This window comes from Excalfactoria chinensis, chromosome 22 (assembly GCF_039878825.1).
Source record: "Excalfactoria chinensis isolate bCotChi1 chromosome 22, bCotChi1.hap2, whole genome shotgun sequence".
Taxonomy (NCBI): Eukaryota; Metazoa; Chordata; class Aves; order Galliformes; family Phasianidae; genus Excalfactoria; species Excalfactoria chinensis.
Window position 1 is genome coordinate 1,088,881 of NC_092846.1, and position 13,229 is coordinate 1,102,109.

The window sequence follows — 13,229 nt, forward strand, 5'->3', positions numbered from 1 at the left end:
TAGAAAAATATTATCCCGGTCCGAAGGGTGGGGCCCCATCTTCCCATTGGCACCCTGGTGCTGGGACCAGCCCTGGCTCCAAACATTCCCACGATGCTGCCGCGTGCATGCCAGGCTAATTAGCTAAGTGCTCTGATCCCAGGTGATGCTGCCTGAGTGGCGAGAGGCGGGTTCTGTTCCAAGTGGAGCAGAGATGGAGAGGTGAGGTGCATGTGGGTCGTAGAATCATTAAGGTTGGAAAAGCCCTCCAAGATCATCCAGTCCAACCGCTAGCCCATCACCACCATGCTCTTTAGGCCATGTCCCTGATGAGTAATCTAAGCACAGGGCTGAAGGCTTTGTTTAAAAGCATTATTTCTTCGGCCATCAAAGAACCCTCCTTCTCTGCCCATCATGGGTTAATGTGAGGTGGGAATGGTTCCACCACCTCTAAGATATGAGGTGTTGGGCAGAGATGCACTGCAGCTCATGCCTCAGCCCTATGGACCTACCACCAAGAAGGGAAGTGGTTGATTGCTGCTCAGGGAAGTGGTTGATTCACTCTCCCATTTAGATGTGGTACTAAGGAACATGGTTTAGTGGGAAATATTGGTGGTAGGTGGAAGGTTGGACTGGATGATCTTGGAGGGCTTTTCCAACCTTGGATTCTATGATTCTGTGATCCTATGGTGCTCAGCCCAAGGTGTTCCTAAACATCTCTCCTTCTTGTTTCTGAGCAGTTCAACTCTATCTCCATTGTCACTGCATCCCTAAGGGAAGCTTGCTAGCAGACGGTGTTGAAATGACTGATAGACCTGAACTGGCTGAGACCTCACACTCTTGACATGTCAGCAGAGGGGAAGCCTGGCCAAAATGCTTGGAAGGGACAGGATGCAAAGGAGACCAGCAAAATCACTGACTGATAAAGCAAATGGAAACTGAACACAAATGGGATCAGCCAGTCTGGGTCAGTGGGGCTGAAGAATCTGAGTGAAATGCTCTGCTAAAAACCCTTCCTGTGGCTGCAGGATACTGCTGTGCTCTCCAGGCTGCTTTCACCTGTAGGAAACTTTCAGACCTCACTGTTCTGCACATCTTTGCACATCCTTGCCTGCCTCCATCCTACCACTGTGCTTCTGCCCTGCTTCTCCTTCTGCCTTTTGCATCTCCCAGTTTTCCATCTTAATTCCATGTTTAATGTCACCGTTTTCATGTTGCTCTTTTTGTTCTTCTATTTTGGTATAGCTGATGCACTTTTAGATTGAAGGTGAAAAGAGAACACTGGATTGAGAAAACGGATGGGTGAAAGATGTGAAGAAACATGGAGCCATAATGGAAAGAGAAGCAGCAGGAAAGAGCAGTTCAATGTCAGCTCGTGTATATGGGGTACACAATGAAATGAATGCAATACTGTGTCCATGTCCATATTGCTCAGGACAACCACCCCATGGGCAGATCCTCACCCCACAGCCCAGCAGGGATGAGCAGCTCATGTCCTGCTGCTCCGTGGAGTCCTCAGTGGGGCTTACCAAAGAGGAATGGAGGCATCTGATGAGGCAGTTCAAAAGCACCTTGAAGGTGAGTCTCAGGGATGGGATGGGGACATTGCACTGCCTGTGGGAAGGAGTCACCTTGGGTCCCTGCAGCACAGAGACCTGGAAGGCTCTTCTACCCCTTAGAGATGTGAGGGAGTTGGGGTTGTTCAGTATGTTGCTGCTCCAGTCTTTCTGTCTTTTATTCTTTCTACCTGAATGATCCTCCGATTGCATTCCTGTTGCTTCTGTGTGGTTGGATACAGTTGTTAAACTTGTAAACAGAGGTGCTGCAGCTGTTCATCTTGCAGGACTGCCATCAAGCCACGAGCATCCAGAATGTGATGGTGCATGCTCAGAGATGGGTGTGACGGGCACTTCAGAAATCCCTTGTGGATAGAGGGGCATGCTTTGCAAACAAATGGCTGCACCCTCAGATTCCTCCCCTGGAGGGCTTGCTTCTTCCCAGCGTGTTGAGTGGTGTGTAAAAGCCTGAAGTAAGGGGTGTGTGGCAGATACCAAACAAACACTCATCAATCTCCAAAATACAGAGGGGAAATATCCATGTTTGTCACAGTGGGAGTGTGTCTCTCTTATGCCAGCCATGGTAGGATGCAGCATTGGGCTGAGCACTGCCTGCAATACATGCAGAGGTGTGCTGCACCAAATGCTCTTTGCTCTGCTTTGAGCTGCTGGTGGGGCCATGCAGGTGACCAGAGCTGCTACTACTTTGCACCATCCTCTGTTCTCCTCTCTCCTTAACAACACCTGTGGTTGCTCTAGCATCATTTTGGCTTCTGTGAGGTGAGCTGGAAGGCTGCAGTGGGGACAGCTGGGATTATGAGTGCATCGTACACAGGGATAAACCTCAAGGAAAAGAAACTGGAAAAAAGAAAAGAATCACTGCTACTTGCATAAAGAACAGTGCAAAAGAGGCACACAATTCAGCTACTGTATTATTGGTTGTACCCCTAGAGGAGTGAGTAGAATACTTCCCACTAAGCTCAGAAACAGATCACACACCAGTATGAAAATTACTTCAGTATAACACTGACTTAAACGTTTGGCTGTATAGAATAATGTCAGTGTGGGTCTTTTTTAATTGCTTTTTTGATGTGGAGCCAGCAAATGTCATGTGTGAAGCGTGCTTCCAAGCGGAGCAGCTAGAATACTTTAATCTTTGTGAAAATAACTGAGTTTCACATCACACCGGGGCCCTAGGAGCTGGGATTTAAGGAAGATGTCAAATACAAGTTGTAACACTGATTGCTACATCCTGGCCTTGGGAAGGGCTTCCTCTTTTTGGTTAGGAACCTTGAGCCTTAGCCCACTTTTCAAGCTGCAGCCCCACACACAGCTTGAAAACAGAGACTTTCCTTCCTTGTGAAGACCTTCAAACTCACATGGACGTTTTCACACAGTGGAAGATCATTGTCCCACTGTCTGAATCATGATAAATCTGCCATGTCAAGATTAGGGGTTGCAGAGAGTGGGAGAGTGTGGGCAAGCTGGAACTACACCTCCATGTTGGATGCCTTCTTCAAGGGGATGCTGGTGGAGCTCGTAGTATAGAATTACCCATTTTGTTGGTGGGTTGTGTCACTGGTCCAGCAGAAGACCTCAGGAACTGCAAAGTTCAGTGTTGCATTGCTTAAACTCAGGTGAAAATCCCAATCCCAGCGCTCCGTTTGGCACTATGGTTCCCAAAACAGCGAAGGGGAGAGAGGTGTGTTGGATGGGACTGATGACACAGAGCACCCATATCTAACCTGTAGGAGATGCTCAAATGAGTCAGAGCTGCAAACAGATGCTGCTGGAAGATGGCTTTGGGCCCTGAAATGTCTACCTGTGATTCTTTACCTCACCTATGCATTTCTCTGCCTACAATGGCAGCTATGAATCTCTTCCAGTAGCATGAGACCTTGGTTAGTTCATCGACTGGAGGAGATGGGTGCCCTGATATTCAGGCACTAATCCACTTAGAGAGGTTTGAACTTGCCTCTTCAAATTGTTTGAACATCACCTTGGGATGTTTTTTGGTTATAAAGGTTTTCCACCTCTTTTGCTAAACCTTCTGTCCCTCTCCTACCATAAGTGCTCTAACGACTTCCAATTGCTACAAGTTGGAGAACCAGGGGCAGAGATATTTGTTTTCTGCACCCCAAATAGCTGTGATTTGTAAAGACACAGGAATGCTGCTGATCACAGGCAGGAGGTTCACTGGGAGTTTCCTGCCTGAAACCTTTGTCCTCTTATCTCAATGACCTAAGATCAAGCACGGCCTTCCCATATGTTGCATTGCAATTGCCTCTTGCCACCTGGGAGGTCCTGCAGTTGGCTGCCATCAACTTTCGCATTACATTCTGGATTTCACTTTCTGCTTTCAGAATCATAGAATCACAGAGGTTGGAAAAGGCTCCTAAGATCAGCAAGTCCAACCCCATCTGCACCATGCCCACAGACCACGTCCACCAGTGCCACAACTCCATGGCTCTGGAACACCTCCAGAGATGCTGATCCCACCACTTCCTGGGCAGCTGTGCCAATGAATTGAGAAGAAATTGTTCCTATTATCCAACCTGACCCCCTCCTTGCACAACTTACCTAGGAGACAGAGGCTTTAAAAGCCTGGCTGGACATACTTCATCAGATTTAAATCAGCATCACAAAGAGATGTATCAATTAGCAGCTGAAGCCAACCCCCTGGTTTTGTGCTTACATTCCTTTCTTGTCCATCAGAGGGATCCTGCTGCTGGCAGCCCCAGGAAGCATTGAGTTGCAGCACTGGAGGCAATTCCACAGCTGACAGGACACAGTTTGAAACCTTGTTCTACTTTTGGACTGTAATCATCCAGGAATGAAGTGATAGTCAGCAACATGCCCTTCTGTTGACCTACAAATGATACTGATACAGAAAACTGGTATTTAAAGAACTAAGGGATGGTGTTTCAAGGAAATTATTGTGCTTTATTGGTAGCTGAGCATTATAACTCTTGTCCTGCTTTAAGCTTGTGAATGATTAACTCGATTTGCCTTGCTGTAGCATGAACAACTTTTATGCATTTTTTTTAACTACATTTATTACTTAGTACATACCAACTTCTTAGAGTGTAACCGATTGCTTTTGCTGACGGCTAGCTTTATTGGACCTTTAACTCAAGCCTTGCTTTACTGGCTCTTGCATTTATTGCAGCAGATCTGTGCTACAGCATCATTTCCAAGCCATTGTGAACCAGCCGTGGTAGAAAGGAGAACTGAGACACCTTCAAGTCCTGTTCACTGACATACTGCAAATGTGTTTGTGGGATATTGAACTTTAATCCTGTCTTAGAGTCAGTATGGAAATGTGTCAGCCACCAAATGAAGAGCAAAACAAGGTTCTGGACAGTCCATTTGAATAGGCTGTCTGTTATTTTAACCAGACAGCTCAGTGAAACCCAGTTGAAGTCTGAGAACTGAAGAGCAGACTGTACAGGGCTGAGGATGCTGCCTGGGGCCAGCAAGGTGCTTTGAGGTGAATTGGAAATACAGCTATAGTTTTGGAGAGGACCCATTTGAATGGCAGTAGTTTGTCTGCAGGAAGGAAATGGGCCTGGCTTTGGAAAAAGGAATTTTCTCTTTGATAATCTGAGAACTGAAGAGTTGACTTGGTGCCATCAGTAGGTCCTTGGAGGCAAAGGAAGATTTGATAAGAGCAGCTTTTCACCCTTGTTGACAAAACATGTTGGCATTCTGTCTTTTGCTTTGCATGTTTTAAGACAGGGTGGAGAAACACAATCACTCCTGGAGGAAACAGAGCTCCTTGCTGTCTCTGTGGAAAAGCAGTGGTGCTGATCCAACCTCCTGCATCTGTAATTCGACTTTGGTTTGTGAGTTACAAGTTCTGTTTTAGCCCCTCTAAAGTAACACAAATATGAAAGAGATTTGCAGGAAGATGGGACAGAGTTTATCCAGCACCTCCTCACACACAAACCCCACCTTAGCCCCAGCAATGGGGTAAGAAATCTCTAAGCTGAGGTTGACAGGTCCACAGCTTTCTTTCACTTGCCTGAAACATGCGGTGTCACATCACTTCAGGCATCATATATCACCCCAAGCACTGGAATCTCCTTTTCCTCTGTATTTTGGTCTTCCCTAGGTGGGACAGTCGAGACATGCTCAGCACAAGATACCTTCTTTGGGTTTGCTAGGTGCTCTTACTTAGGAAGTGTTGATTTAACCCTCTCAGGAATTAGCATTACTCAGGGCAGAGCTGCTTTGAAGTGGTTACCAGGCTCATTAGAAGTAAGTGCTGGGTGTGGTGTGTATCTGCAAGGCAAGAGTGTCATTCTGTTTCCTGGGGACTGAACCTGTAATAAGGGGAGTTTCCCTTGTTGGAGGGGGCAGGTGTGAGGCAGCTGCTGGTTTGGGCAGCCAAGTGCGACACAGAGTATGGAGAACATGGAACTTCCTATTAAGGCCACTTCACATTTACCCTGCAGCATAAAGTATTGCAGTCCAATGGGAGACAAGATGATGGAGTGATTTGAGAATAATACGCCTGTCAATGTTTGATTTCAAATTACATCTGCAAAGACCATCTTCATTTCCTCTTTGTTGGTGGACTGCAGTGATGCTCACCTGTATCTCTGGGGTCTACAAGGATCCTGTGACGTTAACTGAACACTTCACCCTTGATGCTTAAACACAAACCAATGACTCACCGTAGCGATATGCTTAACTCCATGAAGCAACATTTGCTCTGGTAGCATACAAATGGCCCTGATTCATTTTTCAGCCTTGCCTCACCTGCTGGTAAGACTTCTGCCACCAGAGGCAGAGCACCAGCTCATCCCTGTTGCAACATACCATGTTGGTGATACCTGAGAGATGCTCTCAGTCTCTTCTGGAGTGAGTGCTTACTCATTTTCTTCAGTGTAAGTTTGGTCCCTGGGCATTTGTGTTGGCATAGCAGTGCTGTAACACCTTTTGCCTTTTGGCATTGGTTATGTAAGGATCTAAATATGCTGGAGTGACTCACTGCAAGGTCTGAGCAGAGCTGTTTGAACAAGAATAATGCAGAGAGTTACTGAAGCGATGTCTGCAGAAGAAGCCCAGCACTCCCACAGTGGCTGCTTCTGCTGAAGACCCATTTATTTTGTGTGGGACTTATTTGTCCTTTTCCTTCACACAGCTATTTGCCAATGAAGGTTGGCCTTTCCCAGTTTATATCAGTCATGTTACTGACTCTTGTAACAGTCTGAGTCTCTAATACATCCCAATACCTCTTATCTGTAGGAATGCCACATCCCTTCTCCCTTTGGTTAATTTATTCCTTTCCACTTTTCAGGTCTCTTTCAATGGAAAATTGCAGTACAGAAGCTCATGCTCCTTGGCTCTTCAAGCCTGAATGCAGGCATTTTCCTTCATTTTTGCATGCAAAATCTCTTACTACCACCACATGTGGACATCATGCTGCTTTGTTCTGTCCTGCTCCAGCCAGCCGAGTTCTTTCCTAGTCTGTGTCACACAGCCTTGTGCCTCTCTACAAAGGAGATTCAATATCTCATATCCTTTTTCATATTCTCCCTGTCTTATTTTTCTGTCCATATCACAAATAACCATCACATTCAAGGTAGGTGTCTACCAAAAAGGCAGATCTGTATTTCTTGTAATATCTGTGGACAATAGCTGTTTCTCATTAGGTAACTTCCTGAGCTTTGTAAAACTCTATGAAAAAATAGGGCATCTTTTTATCCTGAAAATGAAGGCTTATAATAATATCAAGATTGTATTTACCACAAAGCTTGGGAAAGAACTCTAAGACCATCAAGTCCAACCATTGTCCTACCCCCACCATGCCCTCTGACCACAACCCTCAGTGCCACATATCCATGGTTCTGGGACACCTCCAGGGATGGTGACTCCAGCACTTCCCTAGACTAAATCTCACAAAAGGTCTCACATCCAATGCTGTGAGGTAGAAAAGAGTCCATCAAAGGGAGCATGAAACTGCAGATCAGAATTCTCAGCATCAGCAAGAGCTCCAAACCATTTATTCCATGAAGGCAAATAACCATGCTGGGAAGGAGGCAATCATTTGCCCACGCTCTGTTCCATTTCTTCTTGACTCATTTCATAACACAAGGACATCCCCATCCCAGTTCTCCAGTGTCTGTTCTCTTCCAGCATGTCTCTGATGGCAATGCCCAACACAGCATGGGAATTTCCAGTCCTGGAGGCAATATCTACCTCTCAGTGACCTCCAAACCTCTTCTGCCTGTGGAACAGCTACAGAATTGCACCTGGACAGAGGAGCTCCAAGAGAGGTTTTCACCTGCTCCAACAGAGATTTTAGACTCAAAGCAAATCCATGTTAAAAGTTGAGTCGTGGAGCACAGAGCATTGCTCCCCACTGGACACATTGACACTGAAAGCAGAGTGCAAGTGGTTAGCATGAGAGCTCAAATATCCCAAGCTTCCAGTGATTTCAGTGAGTAAAGAGCGCCTACAAACCAGAATGTAAGTTTTAGCATTCAAAGTGCTGAACAGGGCAATATCAAAATGCCTTGAAATTTGGGCTGGGAAGTATCTACACTGAAAGCAATAACTGGCCACGCTGTAAAGGCATGGGTTACACTCAAGGAAAAAAACAAAAGCTCAAGCCAATCACTCAACTGAAGTAATGGTTACAGATTAAAGAGGGAGGGAAGGAGCTTGGAGGAAAGGTCAGGTGCTGTGGAGGGAAAAACAAAACAAAACAACAAGCAAAAAACCCTACAAAACAAAACACGTATGACAAAGACTTGGAAGCTTTCCTGAGAGTGGAGACACTTGAATTACCTCAGAAGAAAGGCTGCTGAGTTCCCTTATAAGGACAGAATATCTTGTATTTAAAAGCTGAAAGGGTGGCCAATATCTGTTTTCTTTATTGATTGGTTTGCTGGAGGTTTTAGAAATCTAGAAAAGATACTTTGGAGCCGAGCAAAGATTTAATGCTGACAAAATGAATAGGTCAATTTTGCAGTTATTTCAACTATTTTGAACTATGCTGATTCCCCTCATAAACCCAAACAAGAACAACAAAAGCCACATTTGAAATTGGAGCAATATAGTAGTTCTTTTCCTTTTCTTTCATGTTTTGAGACCTTAGTTCTGTGTGAACAATATCTGAGGTAAGGATGAAACCATGGTTGCCTCCCAGCAAGCTGGGTCACCAGGTTTATGCTTACCCAGTGATGTAACTGCTTGTCCTGGCACTGGAGTAATTGTAGTGTGCTTGCTCCTGTGCAGGACGTAAGAGGAGAGTATCTGAACAACCCTTCTGGAATTAAAAACTGCCTCCACAAGTCAATCTCACCAACTTCATTGTAATGTGATAAGATAAAGGAGGGCTATGAACAATCCTTCAAGCCATAAGGAATGGCTTGATATTACTGAGGATAGATGCAAAGTTCAGAGTTCTTGGAAGGGGATCAGTGGGGAGAAACAGATGTTAATATGATATCTTATGCAAAGGATGGCAGAAGGGCTAACCCTACAGCCTGGCAAATAGGCATCTAAAGGAAAGAAGCTTTCTGAATCCTATGGGTTGAGAGGGAACTTAGTGTTAAAGAGATGCAGAGATCTCTGTCTTGGCTCCCTGTACTAATCCACTACCCTTTAATTCATGTCAGGAGAGATGAAGATAGGGGAAAAAAAACACACTTAGGTGAGGAAGGAGCTCCCACATTATCCTACCCTGACACGCTCCCACAGAATGCCTTGCACAAAGGTGGTTGCTGCTGGCTCTTGAGCTCTTCTGTCAATGGGATCTGCCTCTAACCATTCATGTCCTTGGTGCCCTCCTGGACTCACTTCCACTCTGTTTCTTTTGTATTTGCTGCACATGAAACTTCAGATGGAGTGGGCGAGCAGAAGTGCTACTTGATGATCTCCTTGTTGACAGCTGCTCATACTGTCCTGAGTGCCTTTCACCAGCACCAAGTGCTGCCTTTACAAACCAAGACTGCTCCTTGGTCAAGCAGCAGTATTGCAATTGGAGCTACTGTGCAATGCTGGAGCAGCTGGGAGGGCACCACAGCCTTCCCCAGAGGTCCTGGAGCCTCAGTGAGCACAAATAACCCATGCAAAATGGTTTTCTCTGTGCAAGGTGTGCTGTGGACCAATGAGACTCATATGGGTCAGTCTGCCTCAGTCCCACCCTGCCTGTCCACTCATGCTGCACATTGGGCTGTTGATTTGGAATCTACACGTGGTGATTGGAGATTGTTCCTCTGTATATCATCTGCTGCTTTCCAGAAACTCTCTAGTCATTGTCATGATGTATTACTGCTAAATTTATCTCAAATTCAGGAGATTCAGTGTCTCCAAATTGGTGTGGATGTACTTAAGTAAGTTTGCAGTGTTGATATACAGCACTGCTTTCCTTTTCTTGTTGCTGTTTCCCCAGGGAAGCTCCCTAGGGTAGGGAAAATGGTTTAAGGGCATGGTAGGAAGCAAGGACATCCTTTGAATGCACTGACTCTGACTTCTCATGGCACTCTGTCACCCCTGCCTCGATCTGTAAGACACTACTAATGTGTTAATGCAACTCCTTCACATGCAGATCTTCTTCTACATTCAGGGGAAAAAAGTAAACCATTAACCAAAAGACCCCTAACATAATTGATAAAATAAAGGGTGGCTGTTATATTATTCAAACACATGCTTTTATTTGTAAGCTTCCTACATTGGCTCTGAATGTGGCTATAATTTATGTTCTGGGCGAATGCCATTTTGCATTTAACTCATGAATCTGACACTGTCCCAGGCGGCACCGTGTGTGATCTTGAAAAGAAAGTGAACAATGTAAGATTTTCAGATCACACAAAACTATTGAGGTCAGTCAGGACTTCAGAAGAACGGGGGGAAAAAATCCAGGTGTTCCTGCCAACGTCAGGTGAATGAGTAGAGCGCTGTCGGATGGAAAGCAAGATGGATAACTAACAGATTTGGAGGAAGAAGCAGAGCTTTATGCATGTGGCTGGGTAAGAAATGGGGTCAGTAACAAGGCACCTTACCTGTAAGCCTGGAGGCAGCGGCGAAGAAAGGATGGAAGTGGTGACGAGCAGTAAAAAGAATAAGGCAGAAAAATGATACGGAAAATAAGCTAATGTTGTTAGATAAATCAGTGCTGCTCTCACACAGTACAGTTCATCACCTTATTTAAGGAGGGGGGGTTGAAAAGTAGTGATTTCTGAGACAAGCAGTGAATATAAGTGGCCTGAAGAGATTTCTATAAGAGATGCTGAAAAGCCCCTTCCCAACCTCTCTTTTCTTTTCTCCTTCCATTTTTCCCCCCTGCAAGTCATTCTATTTTCCTGCTTTTCAATTACTTTGATTAAGTACCTTTGGGGGCTGTGATGTATAAAAGACGCCATGTGAAGTGCACTGGACCAGCGTTGCCCCTTTGGTTCCTGCTTTGCCTTAATTGTGCTCTCGGCCCTTTGTTTGCTTCTCCACTTATTTCATTTGTCAGGATGTTGGAAAGTGGCCTTTTCTTTGATTTTTTTTTTTTTGTTTGTTTCCAGCTAATTTTAGTTTGTTTTATTACACGTACATTGTCCAAGAAAGTGATTAATAATGCTGTGCTGCTTTCATGGCTTGTTGAAATTCTTTGGCTGAAACTAGTTTTTTTGCCAAAATAACAGCTCTTTGAGTATACAAAACCTTTCCCAAAAGTTGGACCTTTCTTTAAAACCCCTGGATTTCAGTCTGGAAACTACAAATTCACATTGGAAACCAAACTGTTTTCATTTGGAAGCGCCATTACTTTATTTTTTTTTCTAGCTTTAAAGTGCTACCTTGCCTTCTGCACACTGCTGATGTCTTCTTTCTAAGACAGGTGTTTGCTCCCTTGTGGAAATCACTGCTGATGTTTAATCTAAGCCATTTGCATCCACCTCCAGCTATTGCAGCCATGCAGTGAGATGTCTTCAGCAACCGCTGTGTCCTGGGTTGCTATGAATGGACTTCATACTCCACAAGCGCATCCATCTGTCCTACCTCCTCCATAATGCATGCTGCTTGTCTCCAGGATGATTTCCAAGTGGTTCTGCTGGAGTCTTTTAAAGCAATCAGCACCGCTTGATTCCTTGTTCGGGAAAGCCATTAAAGGAATTTCAAAGATTCATTATTTTTGAAGCCCAAGAAGACAGAAATCATCTCCCCCTGGGCTAGAACCAAGATACCAACATGCAGACACCAACATTCATATTGCTTAAAGCTGTACATGAACCTCCTCAGTGAGGTAGAGCTGACCATAACTCGAGGCTATTTGATCAGTTGTCTGATCTAATGCAGGTTTTCTCCTGCATTGAATGTCCTATTTTCTTTCTTTCTTTGTATATTTAGCTGGAGGGTAACAATGTCCCCTCCGTAGCGAATACCATGCATGAGAATGGGGAAAAAATGTTCTGTTCTGACTTGGTTGTTCTACTCAAAAGCATTCTACCTTTACTCCTGGTGATTTCTTTCTCTTTTTGTTTTTTTTCCTCACAGAAATAGTAAGTCTTGTCATTATTTTCCACTGCTGAGCAACCCAGGGTCATGAAAAGTCAGTAGTGGAAACAGCAGGTTACACGTATACAGGAAGTAATATCTTTTACCATTATATTTCCAAAGGCTCTGCGAACAGGTTAGAAGATTTGTGATCAAACTCAAAGAAAAAGGTGTTTTCATGGGCTGTTACTTCCCTGGTGAGAACCCAAGTAAGGCAATGGAGAACAAGGCTACGCGTGGCTGGTAGAGCACAGATCAGTATATATTCACATGTTGCTTAGCCTCAGAGGTCAGCTCACAAACTGTCACTGTTTCAGTTTGTCTTTCTATAGAAATGCAAAAGATGGTGATAGTGGGAAAAGCGATTGCATCATAAACTACGACCTGGTGTCAGGCAAAGTGAATATGGTGGCAGAGTTGGATTATTATTTCCCCTTGGGGCAATTTGATCTGCAGTGATTTTCATCCCATATCTAGGGGAGATGATCTCTGGGCCCAGTCTTGCATTGGCTGCACTCAGCTTTCCAACTGGACTCAGATGTGTCTGAAGAAGAGCTGCAGAGCTGCTCTGAGCCTGAGGCTTGCCTGCTGCCTATAGGATATGTTGCAGCTGGTCCTGGCTTAGGGAATGCAAAGTATGTCTCATGCCGTGCCCCGAAAGCAACCTGCCCTGAGGATTGTTTCCTCCCCACCTGCCTCAGCTCTGGCTTCTTGGTTCTTTAGCAAAGAGGTATGGAGGGATGGGCGAGCAGATATGCACACAGCTCTTGCAGGCACAAAGAAAGCTACTTGGGGGCAAAAAGCACTGAAAAAATGCTGAGGTCTTTCAGAGGCCATCAGCTACACTATACCATCCTGGTTCCCACCGCGCTCCCTCTTGTCACAGTAAGACATGCTGGGATCCAACACCTCCCTTCTAACAGCACACAGCATCAGGCTCCAAAGGAAGCCCCAAGGAGTGCTCAAAGAGGGTGACCATGAATGCTCGAAACACCTGAACCTGACAGCAGGTTTCAGCCTTACATGAGCTAATAGGAGAAGTTCATTTTTCATGCAGAGGGGGGTGATGAGCTGAAACAGATTGACCAGAAAGGCTGTAGATGCCCCATCCCTGGAGGCATTCAAGGCCAAGCTGAATGTGACCCTGGGCACAGAAGTCCACAGAATTACAGAATCATAGAATGGCCTGGGTTGAAA